The 27,699-nt window shown below is 39.2% G+C and overlaps 2 long non-coding RNA genes across 4 annotated transcripts in view; both read left to right on the top strand.

Annotated features, from left to right (window-relative positions):
* The window catches only part of LOC117674389 (uncharacterized), a 41,239-nt gene extending 20,783 nt beyond the window's left edge, over positions 1 to 20,456 (top strand). For all 3 annotated transcript variants that reach the window (XR_004593834.3, XR_009621869.2, XR_009621868.2), the window contains 2 exons: positions 6,646 to 6,753; positions 20,189 to 20,456. This is a non-coding gene — a long non-coding RNA (uncharacterized LOC117674389). The remainder of the gene's footprint in view (positions 1 to 6,645; positions 6,754 to 20,188) is intronic.
* Positions 20,457 to 22,930: 2,474 nt separating this feature from the next.
* On the top strand, positions 22,931 to 25,387 carry LOC148116724 (uncharacterized). The gene is made up of 2 exons (XR_015733717.1): positions 22,931 to 23,489; positions 25,136 to 25,387. It is a non-coding gene; the product is annotated as an uncharacterized LOC148116724 (long non-coding RNA).
* The last annotated feature ends 2,312 nt before the right edge of the window (positions 25,388 to 27,699 follow it).

The following is a 27,699-nucleotide window of genomic DNA, read 5'->3' as shown; positions in this document are numbered from 1 at the left end:
AAAAAGCACCTTTGGGACAACCATGACCTGGATGACTGAGAATCTCTGTAAACCTAGAATACTTTTTTTAAAAAAAGTAATTTGATTATGTAGAGAGAATGAAACTGATGTTCTGAGCCCCCTAAAGAGAGAAAAAGGGTGTCAATACCTTAGATCAGCTTATTCTCAGTCTTTTAAAAACATTTGTGGCATTGCAGAAAGAACTTGGAGTATATAAAAGTGCTGACTGGCAAAGTATCCAATAAAAACATGTGCAGATTACACAATTTGGATTAGAGATGTTAGCAAGCATCCGAAATGCCTAAATTATTATTATAATTGGAAAGAATTTTGGAAGATTCTAAACCCATGGTTTATTTTTTATAGCTAATTAAAAAGCATTATGAAGATTGATACTGGTGATGTTGCAAGGAAAATGGAATGAGTTGGAAAGCAGGTTTTAATAAGTCAATGGACTAGAGTTTTAAAAAATGTGAAATATATACTTTTTGATCTTAAGAAGCATTGAGTTCTACAAAGGAGTTTCTCTCAAGGCTACTAAATATTTCAAGTGAATAAAGGCTGGATATAATGTTGAATATGTTAGAAATGTAAAATGGTGGAGGAGACATTTAACACGCACATGCTGTGAGCTTGGCCCAAGCTTGGCCCATTTGGGTTTTATATTCTTAAATTTATTAAGCATGGGGCTGGGAAGAGAAATGAGAAATACTTTAATATATTTAAGTATGTTGAACTATAAACCAGAAATATGGAACTTATGTGTATACAGTGTGAAGAACTCCAGATTTACTGAGCATGGACTATAACTAAAAAGATTGTTTCACTTCATTGGAAAGACTCTGCTACACCCAGTTGGGCCGATGATGTATATTCTCTCTATCCATGAATAGATCTTATATCAGCGAAGAGGAAAAATTGATCAAACTTTTTTGGTTAATGTATTGTTGAAAAGCTGAGTCATTGCTTTTTTCTTTATATATATCTATACAGCAGTATTTCTCAATCTTGGCGACAAAATATCAGGAGATGTGGAATAATGTCTTGTCAGAACTTGTTACAGAACTGCTCAGGGATGTATCTTCAGATGAAGAAGAGGGAGATGAAATAAACTCAGAAGGCTGCTATACTGTTGAAAGAGAGTTTCAGCATTACCGAGGCCAGTGATTCCTTTCTGACAGATCCCTCAAGTTCACAAGATCCTGTGTCTAGATCGTCCACTGATAAAAATTCACCCCCTTGGTCCTAGACAGAGATTTAATGAAGAACAAGAATCAGAGATCTGATCTTTACAGAAAAAGAGCTAGTCCAAAAAAGCATGGGAGTGCTAAACAAGAGATTACTGTTTGATGAGTCAAAGCTGCTGTGCACAGGGTGGAGACTTAGTGTGACATACTCACTACTCAGTGGGAACATTCCCTTTGGACCGTGCTGAGAAATAGCTGGTCGAAAACTCACCTCTTGCCTGTGAATATCTCATCTTGCTGCATTTTGTTGCCTGAGGGAATCTCCCCCCCCCCCACAGAAATTCAATTTTCAGGTTGCCTAATTTTTCCACCAAATGCACTGCTGATTCATTATTACCATACACTGGAGCAGAGCATTCAGCCATCTCTAACTTTTATATACCGGTAGGTGCATAAAAGTTATAGCCAAATTTCCCTTTCTTTTCATACTTTTATGTATTTGGATTTCTTCTGAACACCCTGCAAAAATTTGCTCATCCCAAAAAGAAAATAATAATAATTGGAGCCCTGGTGGCACAGCAGACTAAAGCATTGTTATTAACATCAGCTGCCTGCAATTACTGCAAGTTCAAATCTCACCAGACTCAAGGTTGACTCAGCCTTCCAACCTTTCTAAGGTAGGTAAAATGAGGATCCGGATTGTGGGGGCAATAAGCTGACTTTTTATAAAATATACAAAAGTATGAAGGCTATTGCTTAACGCATTGTAAGCCGCCCTGAGTCTCCGGAGAAGGGCGGCATATAAATCAAATTTAAAAAAATGGGTATGCACTTATGTATGGTGATCTTAATTGGTGACCAGGATAAAAAATATCTGATTTGAGGCAAAGTCTTCATTAAAAGTTTTTTTAAAAATCCTGGAAGACTACAGTTCTGTATTGCAATTAATTATACAAAAACTAGCAACTTTCAGACAAAGAAATAATTATCATCTGGATCATCATTCTAATGTTCATTAACCTGGAAGCAGTCAATGGCAAACCATCCCTATACTTTACTAAAGAACAAACAAAAATCCTGCACAGTCATACCCATGGCATCACTAGAAGTCAAGTCTGACTTGATGGAGGAACTTCTTTTTAATCTGAACAGTGACCAATCATGCATTCCTGCCTCTCAGTGCAGGAATGCATGATTGGTTGGGCAGCTAGTGTGGTCTAGGCCCTTGTCAAACAGCAAAGAAAACTCCCCAATTCTTGATAAATTAAGACATACATAAACAATTTCACTCTTTGGTAATCTGATTGCTAGCTGGGAACCAAAACATCATTAACTTCACTGCCAAGTGTTTTTCAGATAGTGGAATCTAGAACTTTTCACTAGAAATTTTTCAAAGCAGGTACTGTACATTCAGAAAAAGGCTAATAGTGTCAGTGACTCAGAAAGGCTACTGAAGCCATTAAATAAACCAGATCCCCCTTTTACAGTAAAGAATATTGAATATACAAAATGGATTGTGAAATAGGATTGTGAGAAAATAGCTTTCACAGTGATAAATCTAGTGATAAATCTACGATGAATCTCATATTACATAGAGTATTTCATAACATTTCTATAATAATTCCATAAATAATTCCATAGAAGACCTGTATATTGTGCATGTCAGAAGGGCTGAGAAGGTATCTCAGGCCTCTCACATCCTTAACATAAACAGTTTCAACTCCTCTTCTCAGACCGCCACTATAGGGCATTGCATGCCAAAATAACTAGACACAGGGACAGTTTTTTTCCTTATGCCATCACTCTGCTGAACACCTAATCCTCACAGTGCTGTATAATGTCTATGTATATTTACCAAGTAATATGGCTATATTACTATTATTATCCTTCTTATTATCTTCTTTAATACCCCCTCTTGTTGGTGTGAGGATGAGGATTATCTTTATTATGTTGCTTTGTATGTACACTGAGAGTGTATGCACCAGAGACAAATCCTTGTGTATCCAATCACACTTGGCCAATAAAGAACTATTCTATTCTATTCTATTCTGTGCTGTGCTGTGCTGTGCTATGCTACTCCATTCCATTCCATTCCATTCCACTCCGCTCCACCCCACCCCACCCCACCCCACCCCACCCCACCCCACCTTATTTATTTATTTATTTATTTGTTTGTTTGTTTGTTTGTTTGTTTATTTGTTTATTTATTTATTTATTGGTTCGATTTATATGCCGCCCTTTCTCCGGAGACTCAGGGCGGCTTACAATGTGTTAAGCAATAGCCTTCATCCTTTTGTATATACCTGCTTAGTAGGGCTTTCGGGCCACCCCCTAAATGGTGTTCTTTTTTTATACAAAGTCAGCTTATTGCCCCCACAATCCGGGTCCTCATTTTACCTACCTCGAAAGGATGGAAGGCTGAGTCAACCTTGAGCCTGGTGAGATTTGAACTTGCAGTAATTGCAGGCAGCTGGTGCTACTTAACAGCACTTTAGTCTGCTGCGCCACCAAGGCATCCCATCCCATCCCATCCCATCCCATCCCATCCCATCCCATTCCTTCTTCATATTTATTCTGTAGATGTTAGAATTATATTTGGTGTGTAAAAGGCCAAAATCTGTGGGCCTACATTAACTATCAGCAGCAGCATATGTGCTTGTGAATGTATACATATTACATGTGTCTGTGCCCACATGCTTAGATACAGAAAGAGAGACAGATGGGGACAGAAAGAGTCTATGTCAAAATGTAAGTCTTAGGGAGTAAACAGACTTTGAGAGGTCACAGAATTCTCAAGCAGTGCCAGACAACCCTCGATTCCAGCCAGAAAGCTGACTGTCTATTTTAGACACATAATTATTTAAACGATTGGTCATATTGATAATTTGAGGCAGTCTCACGGATTAGACATGCAGATGTTTTGGAGACTGAAATCCACATGAAGGCCATATCCAAAAAAACTTAACTTGTTCTTATCTCTTTTCATTAAACATTACAATTTCACATAATATAACCATATGAAATATACAAAAAAAAAAAAACAAACTATCATAAAGCCTCTTCTTTCCTTTGCTCAGGATGACATTTCCCTTTCTATTTGCTCTGTTTAGTTTCTTTCTTTCAATTCCAGCATATTGCTTCACTCTATCCCACTCGTTCCAAAGTCATTTGTTAGAGCCATTAGTTGATGTTAAGTTCACCTCAACTACAACAATAATCGAATTTCATTGTGGATTTCTGCCTCTTCTCCCCATCATCTACAATATTTAGAAATGTTTCTTGCTGTTGCGGCAAGTCTGATCCTAATGATGGGCTTTTAGGAAAACAGAAGCTTATTTTCAGTTTACTGTAGTTCATTTAAAGGGATATTTAAGTAATATCCCTGTCCTTCCTTAAGTAATATCCCTGTCCTTCCTTATTTTATTCTACAGTACTGATATGGGCTTAATGCTGATCTAGTACTAGCTTTTCTCAGATTGATGTCCTTCAAGACCTTGGCCTTGCAATGGGATTACACTTCTTGTTTCTCAGGAATTTCAATTAGAAGTGGCGTGGTATACAAAAGCAAACCACTCTCCTTAGACTTCCAAAATATGGCTTCTCAGGTATTCCCTAGATTTTGATTGATGTTTTATGCCTGGTGAATTCCTTCATGCAGTACAGATGCTAGCAGGCCACGGACTTGGTATGGTCAAAAAATTTGCCTTTTCTAGACTTCCCAGGAGTTAGAAGGCATTTCCCCATGAATCTATGTCATGACATTTGACAGGGCTCAAAGGTTCTGTGTGTCTTGGCGATTCCATGTTTGCTTAAGTTGGTCCTGAATAGTATTTTCCAGTGATGGTGTCACTGCTGGAAAATCCCCATTCCTTTTTATTGAGGTGCTTTTTTTCTAAGTTTGCATTTATTTCATCATACATCAAATTTTGATTCCGGTATGGTTTTAAAAAAACCTCTGAAAATATGGTTCTCACATACCGGAGGGATATGTACTAGTCTGCTGCAGCAATTAATCAATAAAAATTAAAGGGAGAATGTGCTTTTGAAGATTTATTGTCACACAAGCTTTCACAGTCTGATTCTGTTTCATCAGATGAAAAAAATTACAGACTGCAAATGTTATATAGACAAAGAGATCTTTCTCCAAAATAATAAGTCTAAAAGACTATGGAATGAAAGCATTCCAAGAGATTTGTGACTCAGATGAATAATGACTCTTTATCATAGGTGTAATTGGCACAATTACAGTCATCCTAAGTTTATTATGCATATTTAACATACCAGTAGGAGAAAAATCCAACACACCCAGAATAAATTAGTTGAATTATATTTCAGTAAACACTATCAGGTTGTTCTGATGATCAATTTCAAATCCATTGTTGCAATAGTACTTTCTATTTCAGGCAAGAAAATGTGGTTAGGCTGAGCAATACTGGCTGGCTAATCTGTGGGTTCGGTTAGAAACATCTCATCTTTGGTATAGTAGCAATGTATTTATGCAGGAGAGCAAAACATGCATAATTTAGGAGTGATGTATTTTGCATTTTGAAAATTAATTTTGTAGCTCCATGCATAACAAAACCAAAGTTTCAAATAATCCTTGGGGCGGTTACAAATAAGATTTACTTATCTCAAAGGCTTTTGTAGCATTCCTATTAAAACAAAATGTGTGTTTGTACATTCATAAGCATATTTCACATTTGTCTCTGGTAGATAAAGCTATGCTCTTTCTGTCTGACAGTTCTTCCTTCATTACAGCATGCACATTTTTCCTTGGGTGCTTCTACAATTTGATGTTTATTGACCATTTCAAAATATTGATAAAACTATCTCCTGCATAATTGAACTAATCGTTAAGGGTTTTTTTTTTTTTTTTTGCTATTGTTTCTTTTATTCTTGATGTTAGAGTCTTGATCAAAGAAAGACAATTGATTAAAAACAAGTACTTGACTGCTATAAATGGCAATGAATTCTCTTTTAGCTGTGATATGCAGATATATGGAATATGGACAAGTTTAAAAATCTATTAAAAGACCGAGAAGGGGGGGGCAGTAAAGGTTATTCATTTCTCCATAAATGGGATTTTAAAAATTCATTATTGACATTATGAGTTTTTCAGATGCATTCAACTTCAATCTTTATTAAGAATCATTTCATTCACTATTATTTATTTCCTATTTTTACATTTAATATTAGTTATCTTTGGCAAAAGCAATATTTTTTTCTTTGACATGTATTGTAGAAATGATTATATGTATACTGTATTATTTTATAACATAAAACCGATGGTGAATATACTTATATCTTAAAAAAAAAAAAAAGAATTTGGTAAACACCACAGAAAACATTGAAATTCTTTATGTCTCTCTGTCCAAAATAATAATAATTTCCTCTTTAATAACCATCAAAGGTCAAATAATATTGCAAAGTCTTAACATAACAATGTGTTATATTACAGAGATTCAATCAAGAAAAGCACTCATTCAAGCAGACTCCAGCAAATGCTTCTACAAATTGGCCAGACAAACATTTTCTCTACTGTTTATTCTCCCAACTTTGATTTTAGGTATGTTGTTTTTGTTGCTGCTGTTGTTATGGCTATATGCCACTGAATCTCCACAACTTCCATCTTCCCTATTCAAACACACAAAAGTTATCAATCAGTATTTCCATCTAGCCATCCAAGCTAATAACCCATTGAGAGATAATCTTGTTGAAAAAAGTTTAAAGTCAATGAGGCTTGCAAGCATCACATTTATTGTTATTTATTGAATTATATATAAGCCAATTTTCACAGCTCCAAAAAGGGTCCTAGCATTATCAACACATAAATTAAAAAAAACCTATGTAGTCTCACCTTAGAACTGTACTATCAACTTTTATACAGATAATATAGGAATAATTATATATGTAGATCTAGATGCACATAGAAACATGACTGAGCTTCCCAACATTACTCAGCTAATCTCATCCATCTGTACCAGTTACAGATGGGTCATATAGCTTAAGGATGACTACATTGTACCTGTCTAACTCCCAGGGGGAAAAAGCCTGTAAACCTATAAGCCAAGTTAAAAGCCACAAATGGCTTAGGATGCATATAGACGAATGGATTTGCTCTCCTTTTTGCTATTTTTAATAATGATCTCAAGTTTTTTTCTATCTCATTTAGAGAACATGCACTTTAAAATTTATTTTGATCAAAATGAAGGTAAAGCTGAGCTGAGCTGAACTCCTAGAGCAACACTGAGTAGTCCATGGAGTTTTCTTTGGCGGTAAGGGGAAGTGTGTTGCATACCTTCTTCTAATAATACCTAGCAAACCCCACACTGTACACTAAGCTCAAAAGTCAAAAGTGTGCCTTCTACAGGCACACCTTTTGATTTTCTAGCTTAGTGTATAGTGCGGGGTTTCCTAGGTATTATTATTATTATGGTTGGCCACACAGTCAGCCAGATATTCAGACTGGATTTGGTATTTTAATTCACCTGCCAAGTTCTCACCAAGGATGTGGGATAAGCAGATGTTGATGTTTGATGGTGTTAGAGATATCGTCTCAGGATGTAAGCTGCTCCTTGTAAAGCTGCCTTTTGCAATTGACTGGTGGTGAATTTGTCAATGCTGATGGTGTTCAAGTGGTACTCCAGTTATTTTGGGAGTGCACCGAAGGCACCCATCCTTCTTTTATTTTGTACATGTCAAGATGTTGTACTCATCATTTCCACCTCCCATTTTTCCTGCAACAGCTCTGTGAGTAAGGTGGGCTGGGAGAGAGCAACGGCCCAAACTTTCCAGCCAGCTTTCATGCCTCAGGGAGGTTCAGAACTCACAATCCCCCAGTTTCTAGTCCACCTCCTTACCCACTACACCAGATGGTCTTTCTTATTTAAGGACTGTCCTGATCTGACACCACCTATCTTTCTTAAGAACAATCAAGCTCAGTTAAGTGCTGCCACCTGTTGTAGCTATAAACCTGGCAGGCAAGCAAGCAGATATACCAAAATGAAAATAAGTGAGGAGAAATCCAAGGTGTGATGCTTATCAGGACCAGGATCCTGGTGTCACTTTCCACAACAAAGCGTTTTCTTCTGCATAACTAGCACTATGCACAATGAACAGGGCAAATATTATTTGTTTTGCCTGAGATTATCAGTTTCTTGGGCATCATGAATAGATAGTTGGGCAAAGCATTTGGGTTAATGTCTACCAAGAGTGCTCAGGATACATGCAGTATGTAGCAGTGGCTGTATACACAAGATTTCCCCCTGCCCTGCTCCTAGACATATATACCACATTTGCAGATTGTAGAGATACAAATGCCAGCCTCTCCCAGGTGGCAACAGGAAGTGAAAACAGTATAGGAGATTTGGGGATGTGGGGTTCATTGGTTGGCAATATACTTTCTTTCACATCAATTATATTCATGCTTGATGGGGGGGTTGAGAGGCAATCAATTTGCATGTTAATTAAGTATTTGATTTTATTTTTTGATAGAACTGCAGATAGCAATTAAATCAATACTCTATATGTGTTGATCACAGCTTGGTCAATGCCATTCCTCTAAGAATTCTTTCTCTCTTTTTTAAAATCCGTCTTGTTCTAAAATTTATATTGCAAAAAAATATAAAAGTCAAAGCAGAAAATAACTTCTGGATTGCTTTCCAATCTCTTTTACCAGCAGTGATTATAGGAGATGTTTGTCATTTCTTCTGTGTAATGAAGTAACATGTTGGGTCTGGCCATGTGTATGTGTGTGTGTGCTGTTCCTTCACATCTATGTGAGTTGACATGTAACTCTGCTGTGAGAAGTGTGGGGTAAGTTGGATACATTCTACTTTGAGACATGTGACCAGAACCCTGGGTGGAGCTTAGAATGGGTTGCTTGCTTGTTGGCTGACTGGGAATTCTGGTAGTTGAAGTTGCTGAGCCTGAGAGACACTGCCCTAGAAGAAACCTGATTCAATCCATTTACAGTCCATTTGAACAGCTTTGACCATTTTCTCCTCCTGCACCAGATTTGTTCCAAGGTTTTCAGAAAGTTATCCATCTGACCGACAGACCTCATCGACAATCCGAGTTGTGAACCCCTTTAAACAATTTCTTTCTAAATTTCTGTTGGGTTGGAAATAATAAGCAGGTAACCAGGTTGAATTAATCAGGGAGATTCTTGTACTTATAATTCTTGAACATTTCAGCCTATGTGGCAAAATCATCATTCGCTCAACAGTTGTGTCCTTCGTGAAAACAGCACTGGATTTTTTTCCAAAGTGGACTAGACCATGCTGAAGGGATTCAATTGGAATCGCTGCTCTGCCACCCCACATTAATCTGTTTCTATGGCCAATTTAGTTTAAATTAAAATAATCACAATTTTACACAGGCTTACATTTTTAAAGAGAAACTATTAAGATAAAATGTGCAAAGTTTTATTTATATGCTCTGTGATACTACTCACCTTCATATTTTTACCTCCCATAATTCAGTCTACTTCTAATGCTTTTATATGCAAATATAAGATGGCAATTCTAGTAAAAATCATCTCAGAAAGCAAAGATGCATGAAATTTTTGACAGCCTCTGCTGACTTCAGTGATAAGTTAGAGTATATGGATCAATATAAAATCATTTTTATTTTTTTAATTGCTATATGTTCATAGACCAAAATTGGAGTAGTTTCATATTAAGTACTGAAATAGCTTCAGCATAATCCACAAGATTTCTGTAAAAGTCTTCAAAAATCTTTTTTCCTTCTGCATTGAATTAGCCTATCATGCTGACTGTTAGATGAAAAAGATGAAAAAAGATGAAATCTTTTTCATAAAACTTTCCTGCTGCTCTTTGGGCACTGTGATAAATTTGTAACACATCGACAAGCTTATTTATGATCTTTCTTTTTTAATAGCAAATTCTGTGGGTGGAATTAGCTGTTGATTTAGACACAAAGCAGTGTAAAAGTAAGGAAGCCTTTTAAAGATACTTTAGATATCCATGACCTTATAAGGTTGTAAATCATTTAAAAAAATACAGAATAAACCTAATAAGGACCAAGACTTTCCAGATTGAACAATCACTGGAAGATCAATTGAGAAGCAGGGGTGGGAGGTAATTGAAGAGCAGGGGATTGTTCTGTTCAAGCTCCTGACATTGCAAATTGCTTGGGAAAGAAAATTAGGCTTGCAAGAGAGGGTGATAGAAATGATTCAAAGGAAAGTGGTGGAAATGACACAATTTTTGTCTCTCACACTGCAAATCCCTTCCCCTCTGCTCAGATTCAGGGCTGACACTCTAAATCCAAATTTTCTAACTTGGCGAGTTATCTTCTCTAAAGTCAGATTAGATCTGTTCATTGATGCTGCTCATGTCTTCTGCGACATGAGGCAGCAGATCTTCAGAGCTGCAGACTAAAGTTCTTTCCATCACTTGCCACCAGGACCAGTTCAAGATGTTCTGCTGCCTGAGGGAGCTTAGTCTCTCACCTGCTCAAAGTAACCAATTTATTTGGTATCTGCGGCAGAAAATCTCCAAGGCACTTCTCCATATCAGTAGCAGTAAAATAAGAGAATATTAAACCAACTATTTGTTGTCTTTTCATAATACTTCAAACCTACTGTAATTTCTGAGATGGCTGTCTTATTCTTCCTAAGAGTAGGACTATAAATATCTAGTATAGCCCACTAGGAAAATGGAAATCTCTATTCAGTGGTGAAATCCATTTTTTTTATTACCGGTTCTGTGGGTGTGGCTTGGTGGGCATGGTGTGGCTTGGTGGATGTGGCAGGGGAAGGATACTGCAAAATCCCCATTCCCTCCCCACTCCTGGGGGAAGGATATTGCAAAATCTCCATTCACACCCCACTCTGGGGCCAGCCAGAGGTGGCATTTGCTGGTTCTCCGAACTACTCAAAATTTCCGCTATCAGTTCTCCGAACTGCTCAAAATTTCCGCTACCGGTTCCCCAGAACCTGTCAGAACCTGCTGGATTTCATCCCTGTCTCTATTCCCCCCTCTTCTGAAATTTTCTTACTCAAGACTGTAAAGTTTGAGTAGGACTGCAAGATCCTTATTGCAACTTGTCTGGATCTTTAGACAGGAATCCTACCCGAAGATAATAGACATAAAATTTTGTGGCATATCTTATCTTTGCAGTCCTCTTGAGGGTGCTTCTACATAAGGCGTTTATTGTGCAATGGCCCTGCCTTATTCTGTGAGAAGAGGAGAGGAGTCCAGACAACATCATTTGTCATTTGTTAACTCTTTGCCTTCCTCAGCTTCCTTCCATCTTTCTTCCTTACCATCTTTATTTCATAAAGAGAGACGGATAGAATTGTAGCAGAGTGTCTTTTTATTGGTATAAGTTGGAGCCTGGAAGCAGCCTGAGTGAAGCTTAGGAACAAGGGAATCAGGTCTGGAAATGAAAATGGGGAGTCAGTCAGGCCAACAATCTCTGAGTAAATCTTTAGCAAGGAAGTTACATATGCACACAAGCGCGCGCACACACACGTACACTTTTGCATATTGGGCTACAGTCAACGCAGATCGAATCTGAGGCTGTGGATGGTTAAAAGGGGGGATTTAGAAACTAAAGTGTACAGTTGAGAATTGAATTCTCTATCTAACAACCTTCAAGTCTGGCCACTAGTTTAAAGCTGATAAGGAGGAGACTGGTTGTACTGTAAAGTTCCCATGGAATGTTCTCATCCTTTGTTGGCATTTGCATGAGTTAAGAAAGCATGAATCAGAATCTAATTTTGCCAAAGAGTGATTGGATCCCTCAGAGGCACTGGCCTATGAATTACCCGAACAACATGCTCTGTTGAGCTATGGGAACGATCAAAATTTCCCCCCTTGTCCTTTTCTAGCCTGATTTTTCCCACACTGTCTTCTTGGCCTTTTTCTCTCCAAACCAGCCTGAAAATAAAATGTAGTCATTAGTTAGGCTGCAATATTTTATAAAAGCCTGACTTTGGTCTCAAATTTAGTTGAAAACTGGAAGTTGGGCTTTTCTCAATATAGCCAATGCCCTGGGAATTGACCAAGAAGCAGATAGTCATTATGCATATCTCTGGAATTTATACATCATGAATAGCAACAACAACAAAAAAAGTTCTTGACACATTGGCACCATAAGAAGCCTTTCTGTGTGTCTAAAACTAAGGGGGAAATGACCCAAATATACTGAAATTTTTTCTTCAAGACAATTAGATGCACGTATGATTCAGGGCATAAACATGTAAAATCCTGTTAAATTATATCTTTACCAGCTAAGCTTGATTCACGTAGTTTTTACTTGTCACAAAGTTATTCCAACTGCAAATTTACCTTTTTCCCCAAAGGCCATTCACTTCAACAGAAAAAGTGGGAGTGATTTTTCATTGAGGCAGAAGCTAAACTTACTCCCTCATTCTCTGATTCCTGGCTTGTTCATAACCTGAAATTTTCCTTCCTTCTTTGCTTATTAGGATAACTTTGTAACCCCTAACAATTCCAGCCAGTGATCAGAGATTATGTGAGCTGTGGTCCAAAAACATCTACAAAAAGTCAGGTTGGGGAAGGGAAAGCAAGCACATCCTAACTTTTTGTTAAGTGTATTGGCATCTGCACATTTTTAAAGACAGAGTTTCATAAGAAAAGATAATTGTAAAAAAAAAAAAAGCTAACCCAGTATTAGAAGAGCCTCCAAGGTCAAGTAAGGTCTAGAAGAGAAAGGGAAGGAAACTGAGCAGGGGATTGCTCGGTATATAATCTGATTTTTCTCAAATATGTTAGTGACACCTGCTTTTGACTAAGTTGGCTAACAGGAGTCTGATCTTAAACTGTAGAAGGGGAGCTAATATGATTTAATCTAATCTATACACCAAAGAGTTCTTATCACAAAGAACACTACAGAACAGAGTGCTGCCCTAGCTATTTCCTTAATAGATAATTGTTTTATACAGAGGAACACCTCACTCACAAATCTTCTACCCACAAATTATCTTAGGTCAAGACTAAGTGCTACATCAACAAATTATGAAACTAACATAACAAATCCACTGATTTCTTTTTCCAATGTTCTTTCTAGGTTTCATATTTAATGTGGTTAATATCTACTATTCTCTAGTACAGTGATAGCGAACCTTTTCGGCACCCAGTGCCCAAACTGGAACATGTGTGCATGTGTGTGCATGTGCGCACGCTGGAGCACTGGAAACCCGAAGACCAGCTGGCTGGTGCGCATGTGCACGCCAGCCAGCTAGTCTTTGGGTTTTCCGCACACACATATGCACTGGCCAGCTGGTCTTCGTGCATGCCAGAGCACCAGAAACTCAAAGACCAGCTGGTTGGTACGCGCATGCCTGTTTTTTGGCTGGTTTTACGCCATTTCTTTGGCTGTTTTCAAGCCATTTTTTGTGTTGTTTCCAAACCGTTCTTGGCCCAAAAAATAGCCTGAAAACGTCCCAGAAATGGTCTGTTTTATGGCCATTTTGGAGGGTGTTTTCAGGCTGTTTTTCTGGCTGTTTTCAGGATGTTTTTGGGGCCATTTCCAGTCTGTTTTTGGCCTGAAAAATGGCCAAAAAACAGCTCAAAAAATGGCCTGGTTTTGGCCGGTTTTGACCATTTTTCAGGCTGTTTTCGGGCTATTTTCAGGACATTTGGGGGCCATTTTCAGGCCATTTTTGGGCTGTTTTCAGGCTGTTTTTGGCCTATAAAACAGCCTGAAAATGGCCCAAAAGTGGTTCGCTTTTCAGGCCAAAAGCGAACCTATGGTACCCTCTCGTGCCATCAAATGCTGCTCTTGTGGTTTCCAGCACCCGAAGACCAGCTGGCCAGCACACATGTGCGCACTGGAAACCAGAAGAGCACCTGGTGATGGCGTGAGTGCCCACAGAGAGGGCTTTGAGTGCCACCTCTGGCACACATGCCATAGGTTCGCCATCACGGCTCTAGTAAATAGAGTGATAGAAGTGGAGACCTTGGGATCCTCCATTTACTGCTGAAGTATAGCAACCAGCAGTCTTACCCAGCACAATAGTTGGCAAAGAATATTTATAATTCAGTAAAATGTGGAGGATTTCTTATTTCCCAGCCTTATTTTAAGATCTATATTGTTTTTCATCATTGCCTTTTGAGATCACATTCAGTTCCAAAGCACCAGTGACTGATCTAAAACACTATTCTTACCCCTTAGTAAGAATTTAGTCACAGGTAATGAGGCAAGGAAAAGGAGAAGTTTTCATTCTCTTTCCATAATACATTCTTCTCTGGTGGTGCAGCATAACTGCAGTTAAGAGATTGCAGAAAAAAATGCTTTTAGAAGCTTCTGACTATCAGGCAAGTCAGCCTCTAATGATTGCGCGGCTCAGCTGGGCATGGTGGGGGGTGCGTAGGGATTCAGTTCTCTGAACCACCCACTGCCATCGCTATCGGATCGGGCGATCCAGTCTGAATGGGGAGCATTTCACCCCTGGTTTGATCCTCTTTGCATTTGAGAGTGAGAATCAAGCCAACTGTCTATGGAGATTCTCAGTCATCCAGATTATGATTGTCCAGGAGAAAGTTCAGGAGAAGCTTCTTGGATGAGAAGCAAAACGTCTTCAAGGAAAAGCAAAGGAAGTCCAGTTGCCTTTTGAAAAAGCACCTTTGGGACAACCAAGTCACATATTAGGACAATATTAAACAGCTCCTATCTGAGCTGTTTAATATTGTCCTATCTAATAGGGATGCAGTGGCTCAGTGACTAAGATGCTGAGCTTGTCAGTTGAAAGGTAGGCAGTTCAATGGTTTGAATCCCTAGTGTCGTGTAATGGGGTGAGCTCCCTTTACTTGTTCCAGCTTCTGCCAACCTAGCAGTTCAAAAGCACGTAAAAAATGCAAGTAGAAAAATAGGGACCACTTTGGTGGGATGGTAACAGCGTTCCGTGCACCTTTGCTGTTTAGTCATGCCGGCCACATGACCACGGAGACGTCTTCAGACAGCGCTGGCTCTTCGGCTTTGAAATGGAGATGAGCACCGCCCCCTAAAGTCGGGAATGACTAGCACATATGTGCAAGGGGAACCTTTACCTTATCTGAGCACTACAGAATGTGGATAAAGAAAGGGATGTCTGAAGAATCCTTAATGTAGATTAGTGCTGGCAGATAATGCATCAACGTTTTAAAATGTATTTCAATATAGCTCTCTTATTATGTGAGAGTAGAAGGAGCCCAGCATAACAGATCTGGAGTGTTGCTGACAGTCAGACTCAAGGCATAACAAAAATGTGGCTTGTTTTATGAGGGGCCAAAATCTTTTCTAAAAAAGGGGATCATATGAGGGAGGGCTGAGAGGAGACGTACCCCTTCTGTCTTCCCGTGAGTTCTTTAAAATGCTTAATCTTCCATTTAATTTTTCCATTTGCTCTCAGTTGTTGGCATCATCCAAGACAGCCTAAAGCATCGTGACAAAATTAATTTAGTTTACTTTAACTTCATCACAAATGGACTGCATATTCATACACATACACGCACACACAGATATGATGTTCCATTAGTTCTCCCTGAAGCCAAAAAAGTAGCTAAATGAATTGTCAAACTTCTTCTTATGTTTTCAGTGTGCTTAAGCAAACATGAATGACAAAATGAAACTTGAAATTTGCTTGTCCCCAAAGGTGCCTTTTGATGCAATCTTGTATATTTGTATTCCAGGTAAAAATTGGAATATGAATTGTGGCATCCCATTTATGTTTGCCTTGCTTTCTCCTTTTCTATCTCTGTTTTATTATCATAATCTATTATTTCTGCCATATAAAATGATGTATTGGGAATGTGTCTCCCATATAAAAGGAAGATCAAGATATATCGATACCTGTGTTTGCCTTCTATATATCTAAAGCTTTGGTAGACCAGTCCTGTGAGGGAAGAAAAGAGAAAAATATCACTATTTTATATCTTTTTGGGTCACGCAGAAGGGATAAATTCAACTGTGTTGTCTGTATTTTATGTCCCTTATTAAATCCTTCCTTCTTGTTGCTGACAATGGAAGAGAAGTAAACTATCTATGTGGAACAAAAACAATCTTGAATTCGGTTGATCAATATTTTCATCAGATTTATCTTTGACCATTTGTTGTCCTCTCTAGTCCTGGACAATTCCAGAGTCGCAGAAAGTTCTTTCTGAAGTCAAATGTTCTGGAAGCCCCTCAAGGCCTGCCTTTGTCATCAAGCTTGGGGGTCCCAGTAGACCAGTGATATTCTAAGATGGCTTCATCACTGTAGTTAATTTATAGCAATAGCAATAGACTTATATACTGCTTCACAGTGCTTTTACAGCCCTCTCTAAGCGGTTTACAGAGTCAACATATTGCCCCCAACAATCTGGGTCTTCGTTTTACCCACCTTGGAAGGATGGATGGCTGAGTCAACCTTGAGCCTCATGAGATTTGAACTGCTGAACTGCAGCTAGCAGTCTGCTGAAGTAGCCTGCAGTACTGCACTCTAACCACTGCACCACCTTGGTTCTAATTTATTCTGCCTTGTGCCTGGTGGTTTGTGTATTTTAATATGACTGTTTTATATTTTACCAGTAATTGTTTTAAATATTGTTTTATTTAATTCTTGTACACCACCCAGACTCTTTCTGTGAGATGGGCAGCTGTATTAATTTAATAAATAAATCAATAAAGGCAAATGGAGGCTAGAAAAATGGATCGTGTTCCATCGTCAGAAGGACTTCTCCGAGGTCTCCTTCAAAGGTAAAAAAGATATTCATCTTTGAAGAAGAATCGAAAGATGCTATGGCCTTGAAACTCCCAAGGATCTTACATATATTGAGCTTGCATGGACAAATCACATCCTTTCTTGGAAATCAGTCTTCATGTTATTGAGCACAAAATCAACTTAACTATGCTTTCTTCTCTGCAACTGACATTTCAAGAAGCAAAGAGCAGTAAAACCAGGAATATGGATCTGATACATTCAGATTGTCCAACCAGATGTGGATAGCTAAAAAGCTAGCAATTTCACTAAGCAATAGCACTAAATTAGCCATTTACCATGCTTGTGAAGAATGGGATTTGAGACATTGCAGAAAAGAGGACTGTAAATTCTAACTTTTTTTTTTCATCAAATGTTGCTATGGAGGGTGGTGTTTCTTCTGCTTTTATAACGTATTTTCTCTTCTTTCACTCTGTTTGTAAATTGCATATAATGCATGCAATGTATTTTATATACCTATATTGTATATAATAACATTAGGCACCCTTGGCCAGTTTTTTCTGTTAAGGCAGGCAGCATCTGCAAGGATTACAGTGATCAATGACTGACATTCAGGCAGGCAGTTTCATGTCTCCTCTGAAAAGCAGATTGTAGGCAGATGAGTAGCAGACAGACAAGGAGGAGGAAGGTTGGCAGGGAAGAATCCAGCTAACACAAAGCACCGACTTGCGATGAATCTCCCAGAAAGGTCTGGAATTAGTAGAGCGATGGAGAAGGCATCTTGGCAGTAAGCCAGATATAACAGGGCAGCTGTTGAGAGAGGCAGCCAGATCAAGACACAACTGAAAGATCAGCTAAACTGTTAGGCATACTGTAGACACAAGCACACTGCCTGGAGATCCTTAAAGCTTAATGTCAAAGACTGACAACAATCAAGATACAGCAGAGGTTCAGTTTTCAGGATCGGCTTCTCACACTGGAGCAGCAGCAGCAAGAGCAACAGCAAAATCAAAATTTGAGGCATCCACTGTATGTCCTTGGGTATAGAGTAACATCCTTAGTTTGATGCCCTCGACATGAATAGGGGCTACAGTTGTCAGAAATCCTGACTGGAAGTTCTTAGAGTTAGAGACACAAGATATTCAAATGGGTCTTAGGAAAGAAAAACATATCTCTCTTTCTCTCTTTCTCTCTTTCTCTCTCTCTCTCTCTCTCTCTCTCTCTCTCTCTCTCTCTCTCAGAGAGAGAGAGAGACAGAGACAGACAGACAGACAGACAGACTCACACACAGAGAGAAACAGATAATTCACATAGGATTTACTCTAGAGATTAGGGTTAACAAGGAAAATAGATAGGCAGAATTGCAACAAGGAAGAGCAGTCTGATTTAGCTCACCTCTGCTGGAAATTGTATATGCTGAGCAGATTCCCCGTACATTGAATTAGAATAATGCTCCATTCCAGATCCTCTCTTTCATCAGCAGTGCTTCCATGGTGCCCTTAAACCAGTTTACCTGCTTCAGTCATTGCTGTATAGTGGCACCATCACAAAAAGAGCTTTGTGGTAGCTATTCTTGCCAGATATCTTTGCAGTGCAGATGACCAGCAGGATGCCAGTTATGACTCTTCCTCCCAGCCCCCAACATACAGTTTTTGACATAATTTATCCTTCAGATTTGCACTCCATTCTGTTGCTAGATACCATGAGCCAGTATTAATACAACTGAAGTTCTAATTGATTTAATATTATTCAGTGGGGGGGAAATGAAACGGATGATGTATGGTTTATTTTAAGCTGATTTAAACTAATCAAACTGACTTTTACTATGTATATGCACATTAATAGCTACAATTAATTTTAGCTTAATTACTTTGGATTTTCGCACCATTAATGTTCAAGCCCTGAACAGTCACTTCACTGAAGTTCATACTTCTCTGCTTGCCTTCCAGAAATATATAGAGTTATATCCCCATTTTTCACAATCAATCACTTTTCTCAATTCAAGCTAGAACAAAACTTCAGGTACACATACAGATCCAGATTAAAGGATATTTTGGCAGATATTCCTTAAAGCAAATGGAGAAGTTGACCATTTGTTTAGGATCTTTGTTCACAAATCAACTAGCACAAAGCATTCTGTATGGAGAGCATTATCCTATTCATTTGTATTATTTTGAAAATCCACAACCATTAGCATTCCTTCTTAATATTGCTGTCAGTCAATTAGTATACATGGTTTGGATACCAAATCCACTCTGGAGCATCCTAATTCTTGGGAAATCTGGTTTGTATTATTAATTGTGTATAATTGAAGAAAATAAATGTCTAGATAGAGTTCCCTGATCCTGAACTTCCTGTCCATTTCATCTGAATATATAAGTACCATTTTGGGAAAAGCCAACCTCTCCATTGCCTGCAATTCCACTATCCTCTCAATTAGGAGAATATCTGTCCATTCCTCAAGAAAATGCTAACAGCTGTGAAGCTGTCACCTCTCCTTCCCCAGGGGTTAGATCCAGTTGCGCGGCTCGCTTAGGCACCGGCTCTGTGGGCCAGGCACCCAGCTGGCATTCTCTTTCTGCAGCTTCTTCCACTTCCACCATGGCTTGAGAAGGGGAATAGATTGTCTTGACAGAAGTCACCAAGCCAATCCCCATGGTTCCCTCCATGGCTTTCTTGTCTTCCTCCATCTTCCCTGAGTCTTCACGCTGCCAGATTTCGGGTCAACATTTGGAGCTCAGAACCCAGGACAGCACCCCGGTATCAGGGGAGCTGGTTGAATTTTTAGAGGAGATTCGGGTTAATGTCAGGATTCCAAGTAACACCCCCAATGAAATAAACCTCTGAGGCTCAAAGTTCCTTAAAGTTCCGTTTTATTAGAGATGTCATATTGGCACATCTGGGAAAACCCGAATCTGAAAGTTTCCAGGTTTTCCTCACCCAAAGGAAAATTCAAATCCCTGCCCAACACTCACAAGTCTATCACATGGTCCAATCAAAGCACCGTCCCAACTGGAGATGCCTCCCAGTTCCAGCTCCACAATTATTTCCCCCTCCGAGTTTCTCACAGTAGTAAATGTGGCAGGCCTGAAGATCCAACAAAAAAGATGGCTTCCAGGCCTGACTTTACCTGATATGAAAGTCTTCAGTCATGCTCTGTACATTATCGAAATGTGTCTCACTTAGAGCCATGACCTCAGTTCGACCTTATCTGTTGCTTCATTCATAAATTCACCATTGACACTCATAAAAGACCAGAAAAGTGCATTTAATGCATACTATTATTTTTATTATTTATAATTCTCTCCTTTTTTTCTTTCTCTTCCTTTAGAATCTCTTTCTCTGAAAAAAAAATGGATCAGCTATTTGAGATCTTCACATAGGTAACAGATAATGGGAACAGCAATAACCTACAGACATAGAAACGTGAATAAGCTTGCAAAAAAACTGTCTGAAACACACTGAAGAATTTCCTGGGACAGCAGTGAGAGCTTTAAGAGAGACTCAACTTATTGCAATGCACTTTTTGTACAAAGTGGCAGATTTTATCCTCCAATTCCCAAAAAGTTGATGTAAACATGAAAAACCCTATAATCTGACTCACTTAATCTGCCTGTCTTTTTGAAAGCACCCTAGAAGATTCATACTGACATCATCAGCCCTACTCATCTCAAATGTGTGAACAAATTTCACTCCCCATCAAGGAATATTGGCAGCAGGACCTCAGTCTGGGACCGAGAAGGATCTGTGCCAAAGATTCATGGTTTGATCCTAGATTAAATACTGCAGAGCTGAGTGGGGGAGGGGGGAACCAAATAAGGCTCCAAACCACAGTGGTAAGATTATGATTAGAACAAAACCTTCAAAGCCAATCCTCATCAGTTGGTCATTATCTTCTATGTTTTCTCGTTCACACATTTCTGCCGCCTTTTTGGGGTGGGCGGGAATGCTGTGTCTTCCCCACATACTTTTGAGGCAAACCTCATCAGCCAGCAATTATAAGATTTTTGCCATGAGTACAAGGATTTTATCAGAGTGATGTTTTTCAGTGGGTATGTCTTTGTCTGCCACTCTCCTCGTGGGCTGCTACTGAATAGAAGGCAGACATTACTCAGAGTGGGAATGGCGACTGTCTCTGCTACTCTTCACTGAGGCTTTATTTCAAATGCACGCTTTGCCAGCCAAGTTTGCATGGGCCCTTTATTCTGGCATCAGCTCAAGCCCTTCAGATCTATTGATTGGTAACAAGATAGTACTTTGTGCTTTTTCCCCCTTCTTTTCATTAATCCACTTCTTTGCAGCAGGCATTAATATTGCATTTTCATCCCCTATGAAGCAAAAAAAATCCAGAATGCAGGATATCTACATGCCATCTCCCATTTGAAGACTGAGCTATTGTTGTTAGGAAGACTGCTTCATCACTGTCTCCCCTCTCCTTCCTGCCAAATGTTGGAGCTGAGAAACTGAACTACTACGGGGTGTATTTGGTTATGACTCTAAAGTGGGACAATTCAGATCATTTCAAATCTGTTCTATGATGGTATTACTGGTACTAACAATTATTCTATTCTCTCTCTCTCTCTCTCTCTCTCTCTTTCTTTCTTTCTTTCTTTCTTTCTTTCTTTCTTTCTTTCTTTCTCTCTCTCTCTCTCTCTCTCTCTCTCTCTCTCTCCCTCCCTCCCTCCCTCCCTCCCTCCCTTCCTCCCTTCTTCCCTCCCTCCCACCCTCTCTCTCTCATACCCACACACACTATATATATATATATATATAAGCCCTGGTGGTGCAATGGTTAGAATGCAGTATTGCAGGCCAATTCTGCTGACTGCCAGCAGTTTGATCCTGACTGGCTCAAGATTGACTCAGCCTTCCATCCTTCCGAGGTTGGTAAAATAAGGACCCAGATGGTTGGGGGCAATAGGCTGACTCTGTAAACACTTAGAGAGGGCTGTAAAGCACTGTGAAGTGATATATAAATAAGTGCCATTGCTATATATACAGTATATTCAGTGGTGAAATCCAATTTTTTTTACTACCGGTTATGTGGGCATGGCTTGGTGGCTGTGGCTTGGTGGCCGTGGCTTGGTGGCCGTGGCAGGAGAAGGATATTGCAAAATCTCCAATCCCACCCCACTCCAGGGGAAGGTTGCTGCAAAAGCTCCATTCCCACCCCACTCTGGGGCCGGCCAGAGGTGGTATTTGCCAGTTCTCCGAACTACTCAAAATTTCCGCTACCGGTTCTCCAGAACCTGTCAGAACCTGCTGGATTTCACCCCTGAGTATATTCACACAGACACACAGACACAGACACAGACACAGACACAGACACAGACACAGACACAGACACACACACACACACACACACACACTGTTTCCCCAAAATAAGATATCCCCTGATAATAAGCCGAATCGGGCTTTTGCGTGCATTGCAATAAGGCTAAGCACTTATTTCAGGCTTCAAAAAAGTATAAGACAGGGTCTTGTTTTCGGGAAAACATGGTATATACATACATACATACATGCATACATTTTATATACAGACATACAGACATGCATGCATGTATATCAAAGCAATCAGGTCTATGACTCCTCACCTGGCAGAGTGGCTCCAACCGATCTCAGGAATGACATCAGAGTTCCCTGTCCAGAAGAGTGCAGTCCTAGGACAAACTAAGATTCTGCACAAACCTGTTTTGGTGTATTTATTTATTATTAAACAAACTTACAGACTTTCCATCTACCAGAAGGAACCCTGGCTATGTTAATTGTGACTGATAGGTCTGTTTTTACCCGGGTTACGATTTTATATGTACTGTTTTGTCTTTTTTGTGCTTTTATTACTTTTTTTTAACACTGCTAGCAGTCCAGAATTATGACCTTGGATGCCCATATATATTGGAATAATAATTAAATAACTAAAATTCTGAACCATCTGCAGTTTTTGAATGGTCTTCAAAGGCAAGTCCCCTGTACAGTGTATTGTAGTACTTTAGTCCAGTTGGGAAATGACTGAGGCATGACTGACCGTGAGCAATGCCTTCAGACTAGGAAATGGCACACACTGGCACACAAAACAATTATTTGTGCACAGGACTTCCTGGTCATGTTTGCCTCCCACTCTTCAGTCAGAGGGTATGAGTCCAGGAAAACCTCAGGTTATGCGCCAGCTCTGACTGGAAGAGTGTCATCCCAACCGGAGTTAAAGATGGCAAAAGATTGGATATGGGAAACCTATAGCTCACAGCCACTCAGTCTTGTCAGGATTGAGCTGAAGCTGATCCTTCACCACCCCCTATTCTGAAGTTAGGATAGTTGAATAAGCCTTTCTTAATAAATCACTAAAAAGAAAGCATGTGATTTCAGTTTACTGTAATTTGTATCAACACAAAGTAAGGCATAGAATTGAGATGCAGCACGGAGAAGATGTCAAGGTGCTGCTTTCATTGTCTTGTTTTCATCTGTATTCCTACCCTACTAGTGAGTTTGGGGAATGCCCAAGAAAGATTCATCTCCCTAACTTCCCTCCATTGCATGGAGCAAGAAACTCCCTGCTCCAAATGTGGCATGTATGAAGATGTATTCCGAATGAAACGGCTTAAAGATGGTAGCTCATTCAGGACTTCAGTTGTCACATTGTAAGTGCAGAGGGATCTCAGACTCACAAACCATAACTTGAATTGCAACATAGACCAAAAAAAAAAAAGCACAGTGTGACATCAAATACAGGCATGACATGACCCATTGCAATGAAGTATGCAGTCAATTATTTGCGTGTGAAGAATCTTTCCACCATCTTTATTAGACAGTCAGACACAAATTATTTTTTATGAGACTATGGACCATCACTGCCAAAATTAAAGATTTAGGTTTACAGCATGTTCTAGGAAATAAATTAATAAAAAGGTAAAACTTACTCTGTTAGAATTCCACTAATGGCTACTAAAAATGACATATTCATTTGTTTGTGTTGTATATGCGTGTTTATTACACACAAAAAAAATATACAGAAACACATTCATACATACCAACTTATTTATTTATATATGTGAATGCTAGAATATTAAAATTCTAATGCTAGAATATTAAAATACATCTTTATTCATAGTTTTAATTAATTTAATTTAATTTATCTATAGCTGTGAGATGCATGTGAACAACTAAATAATATCCCAACTTTACTCTATCTATCAACCAACCAACCAACCAACCAACCAACCAAAAAAGGGAAAATATTAAAAGATGGGAAAAGAAATAAAGGGAGTTCCTACATATTTCCATCAACATTTAATCAGATATACAGTTGGGCTAATTATATAGCTGTGTACAGTGGTGGATTGAACCAATGTAGCAACTGGTTCGCTGAGTGTGCACAGTGCATTTGAAAACATCTCTATAACTTACCTTCTACTGCAGCCCCAGTGAGTAAAACAGCTGAGGTGCGGCAATCCGCTCTATCATGCCTATCAGCTGGGCTTCAAACAAAGGAAATATAGGTCGGTATAGTGCAGGGGCGGGTGAGTGGGCCCAGCTGATCGTCGGAACAAAGTCAGAGCTACGGGTTCGCCTGAACCAGTCCGAACCGGCTGAATACCACCCCTGGCTGTGTACTACGTAAAAACTAAAGATGGTGAGGAGACAAGCATCAGTTGTCAGGCTCGATAGAACACTGAGGCAGTGGTGAAATTCAATTTTTTTTACTACCGGTTCTGTGGGCATGGCTTGGTGGGCATGGTGTGGTTTGGTGGGCGTGGCTTGGTGGGCATGGCAGGGAAAGTATACTGCAAAATCTCCATTCCCACCCCACTCCTGGGGGAAGGATACTGCAAAATCTTCATTCCCACCCCACTCTGGGGCCAGACAGAGGTGGTATTTGCCGGTTCTCTGAACTACTCAAAATTTTTGCTACCGGTTCTCCAGAATGTCAGAACCTGCTGGATTTCACCCCTGCACTGAGTTCTTAGAGTCACCAAGAGAATAGCCAAATTTCAACTGTCTTGAAAAGAAGGGAGGAAAAGTGCTTGGATTTAAACCTTGCGATAGATGATAAAAAGACAGGCAGACGTAGATGATAGATACCGATAGTTGATAGATAGATAGATAGATAGATAGATAGATAGATAGATAGATAGATAGATAGATAGATAGATAGATAGATAGATAGGCAGGCAGGCAGGCAGGCAGGCAGGCAGGCAGGCAGGCAGGCAGGCAGGCAGGCAGGCAGGCAGGCAGACAGACAGAATGATTGATTTCTGTTTTTTTCTTTTTTCCCCTTTTTTTGCAGAAATCAGACAGATCTTCCCTGTGAATATAGCTTTTATCTTGTCTTCAGTAAATCAGCTTATTCAGCGGTTTCATGTCTGTGAGCTTTTGCTAGAAGTGAAATGCCTGAAGAATCAAAATGTATTGCCATCACAGACTTGAAGACTGACAGTTATGTATCTTTTTGATATTGCAAAGTACTGTTGGAGATGACTTAGCCCTGTTGGCTGGATACATTGGTAAAATAATAAAAGTTGGCCACTTCTTGATTATATAGAACAAGTGCAGAAATTGAAGAGCAGGCAAGGACACACTGAAGCTACGTAGTAAGCTAGGGTTCATATTACCAAGAGAGGACAAGATCAGGATGTAAATTACATTAATTAATTTAAATTTGCTTAGATCACGTAAAACTGGAGAAGATGAATATGTGCACATGCACAGCCAGTAATTAATTAATTAAATTTGATATGGTCACATGTAACTGGAGAATATGACTATATGCATATGCACAGCCAGTAATTAATTTAAATAAATTGCTATTTATTCATGTGTATACATTCACATTCTCCAGTTACTCAATTTATTCTCCCTATTCAATATGTAAGACACTCTTGAAAACATCACTCCACCTGTTCATCATTTTGTAAAAGCCATTCTGATTTTTCTCTGTGCCTTTCTTAGTGCCAGTTTTTCACTCCTTTCCATTTTCCCCCTAAAATAGCTCTTAGAGCTGGTCAGCATCTAGGACAACTCTTCAAGCTGCAAACACAGTAATAATGTTCTATTATCTTAGCCTCCCTACTTGCATGTCATGTTGTAAAGATACTGTTTTTTAATAGACTGATTTTGCCTGCCCTTACTGCCCAGCTGTATACAGGTAACCCTCAACTTATGCCAACAATTGAGCCCAAAATTTCTGTTGGTAAGTGAGTTAAGTCAGTTTTGCCCCATTTTATGACCTTTCTTGTCAGAGTTGTTAAGCGAATCACTGCCATTGTTAAGTTAGTAACAAAGTTGTTAAGTGAATCTGGCTTCCTCATTGACTTTGCTTGTCAGAAGGTCACAAAAGGGTATCCCATGACACACACACACACAGGACACTGCAACCATCATAAATATGAATCAGTTGTCAAGCACCTGATTGACAAGTTGCTTGTCAATCCCATGTGAGCAATGGGATGCTTCAATGGTCATAAGTGTAAAAAGTGGTCATCAGTCATTTTTTCAATGTAACTTTGAACAGTCACTAAATGAACTGCTGTAAGTCAAAGACTACCTGTATATATAGCCCCTTAATAAAATGAGGAGAACCTGAAAGAGCAAGTCACTGTGAAGAACCTCAAAGGAGAAGGGACTGTCAAGAGCATTTATAGAAGTACTTCAAAGTGAAGGTGGATCCACCACCTATTTTGGCAACATAAGGATCGGGAACTCAACATTTCTTAGCATTTGTGGTTACCAAATTCTGTTCAAATTAGGTTATGAGGCCATTAATTTGGCATTGCTATAATACATGGGATTTGGTGGCTCAGTGGCTAAGACACTGAGCTTGTCGATTGAAAGGTTGGCAGTTCACCGGTTCGAATCCTTAGTAGCGCGTAACGGAGTGAGTTCCCATTACTTGTCCCAGCTTCTGCCAACCTACCAGTTTGAAAGCACGTAAAAAATGCAAATAGAAAAATAGGGACCACTTTTAGTGGGAAGGTAAAAACGTTCCATACACCTTTGGCGTTTAGTCATGCCGGCCACATGACCACGGAGACGTCTTCGGACAGCACTGGCTCTTCAACTTTGAAATGGAGATGAACACCCCCCCCCCTAGAGTTGGGAACGACTAGCACATATGTGCAAGGGGAACCTTTACCTTTACCTATAATACACACAAAGAGCTTACAAATGGTTTTCTTCAATGGTCAAGGCATTCGAGCTATTACACAGCCCAGTAGTGATATTGTTAAGTATCTACTATAGTTAAGTAGATATTGTTAAGTAACTAAGCTAAAGCACTATTTCACGTTTTATTTGGGGTAGAGTAATGCCAAAAGAATGACAAGCATACCATAGACAAGTCAAGTCTCTGAAGCAGTAATTTCCAGATCTGTGATGCTCCAAAATGAATAAAACATTCCAACAGATAGGATTCCAAGAATTATTATATCAATGCTACATATAACTTCTTCTTTTCTTTTTAGTGAAAAGATACAGTTTCTTTGCCTTCAGGAACCCAGGCAGAGAACTGGGACTTGCTCAAGGCCGCACAGTCATTTCAGAGATTTGTATCAAGCTAGCTATCTAGAGAATTTCTATTTTCAGTTTGGGTGTCCTAAGAAACTGCCTTTGTATGACAATCAACAAAACGATCCTTAGCAAAGTCTCCTACCACAGTAGTGCTCTTTATACATTATGAAAAAGGTGTCATAGCTCTTCCATATGAAAAATCAACAGTTCTTGTAGATTTACAGATAGATACCCAAACTAATATATAGCAAGAGATACAAAGGTGGCTAGCTATAGAAAGGCAGGTTAACCCCTAGGAGGAATCCCTTATTAAACAGATGGACCAACACAATCCTTGGTAGAAAC

The sequence above is a fragment of the Pantherophis guttatus genome, chromosome 1 (genome assembly GCF_059756535.1).
Source record: "Pantherophis guttatus breed Tessera chromosome 1, ASM5975653v1, whole genome shotgun sequence".
NCBI classification, from domain to species: domain Eukaryota; kingdom Metazoa; phylum Chordata; class Lepidosauria; order Squamata; family Colubridae; genus Pantherophis; species Pantherophis guttatus.
This window is presented reverse-complemented; position numbering and strand designations above follow the sequence as displayed.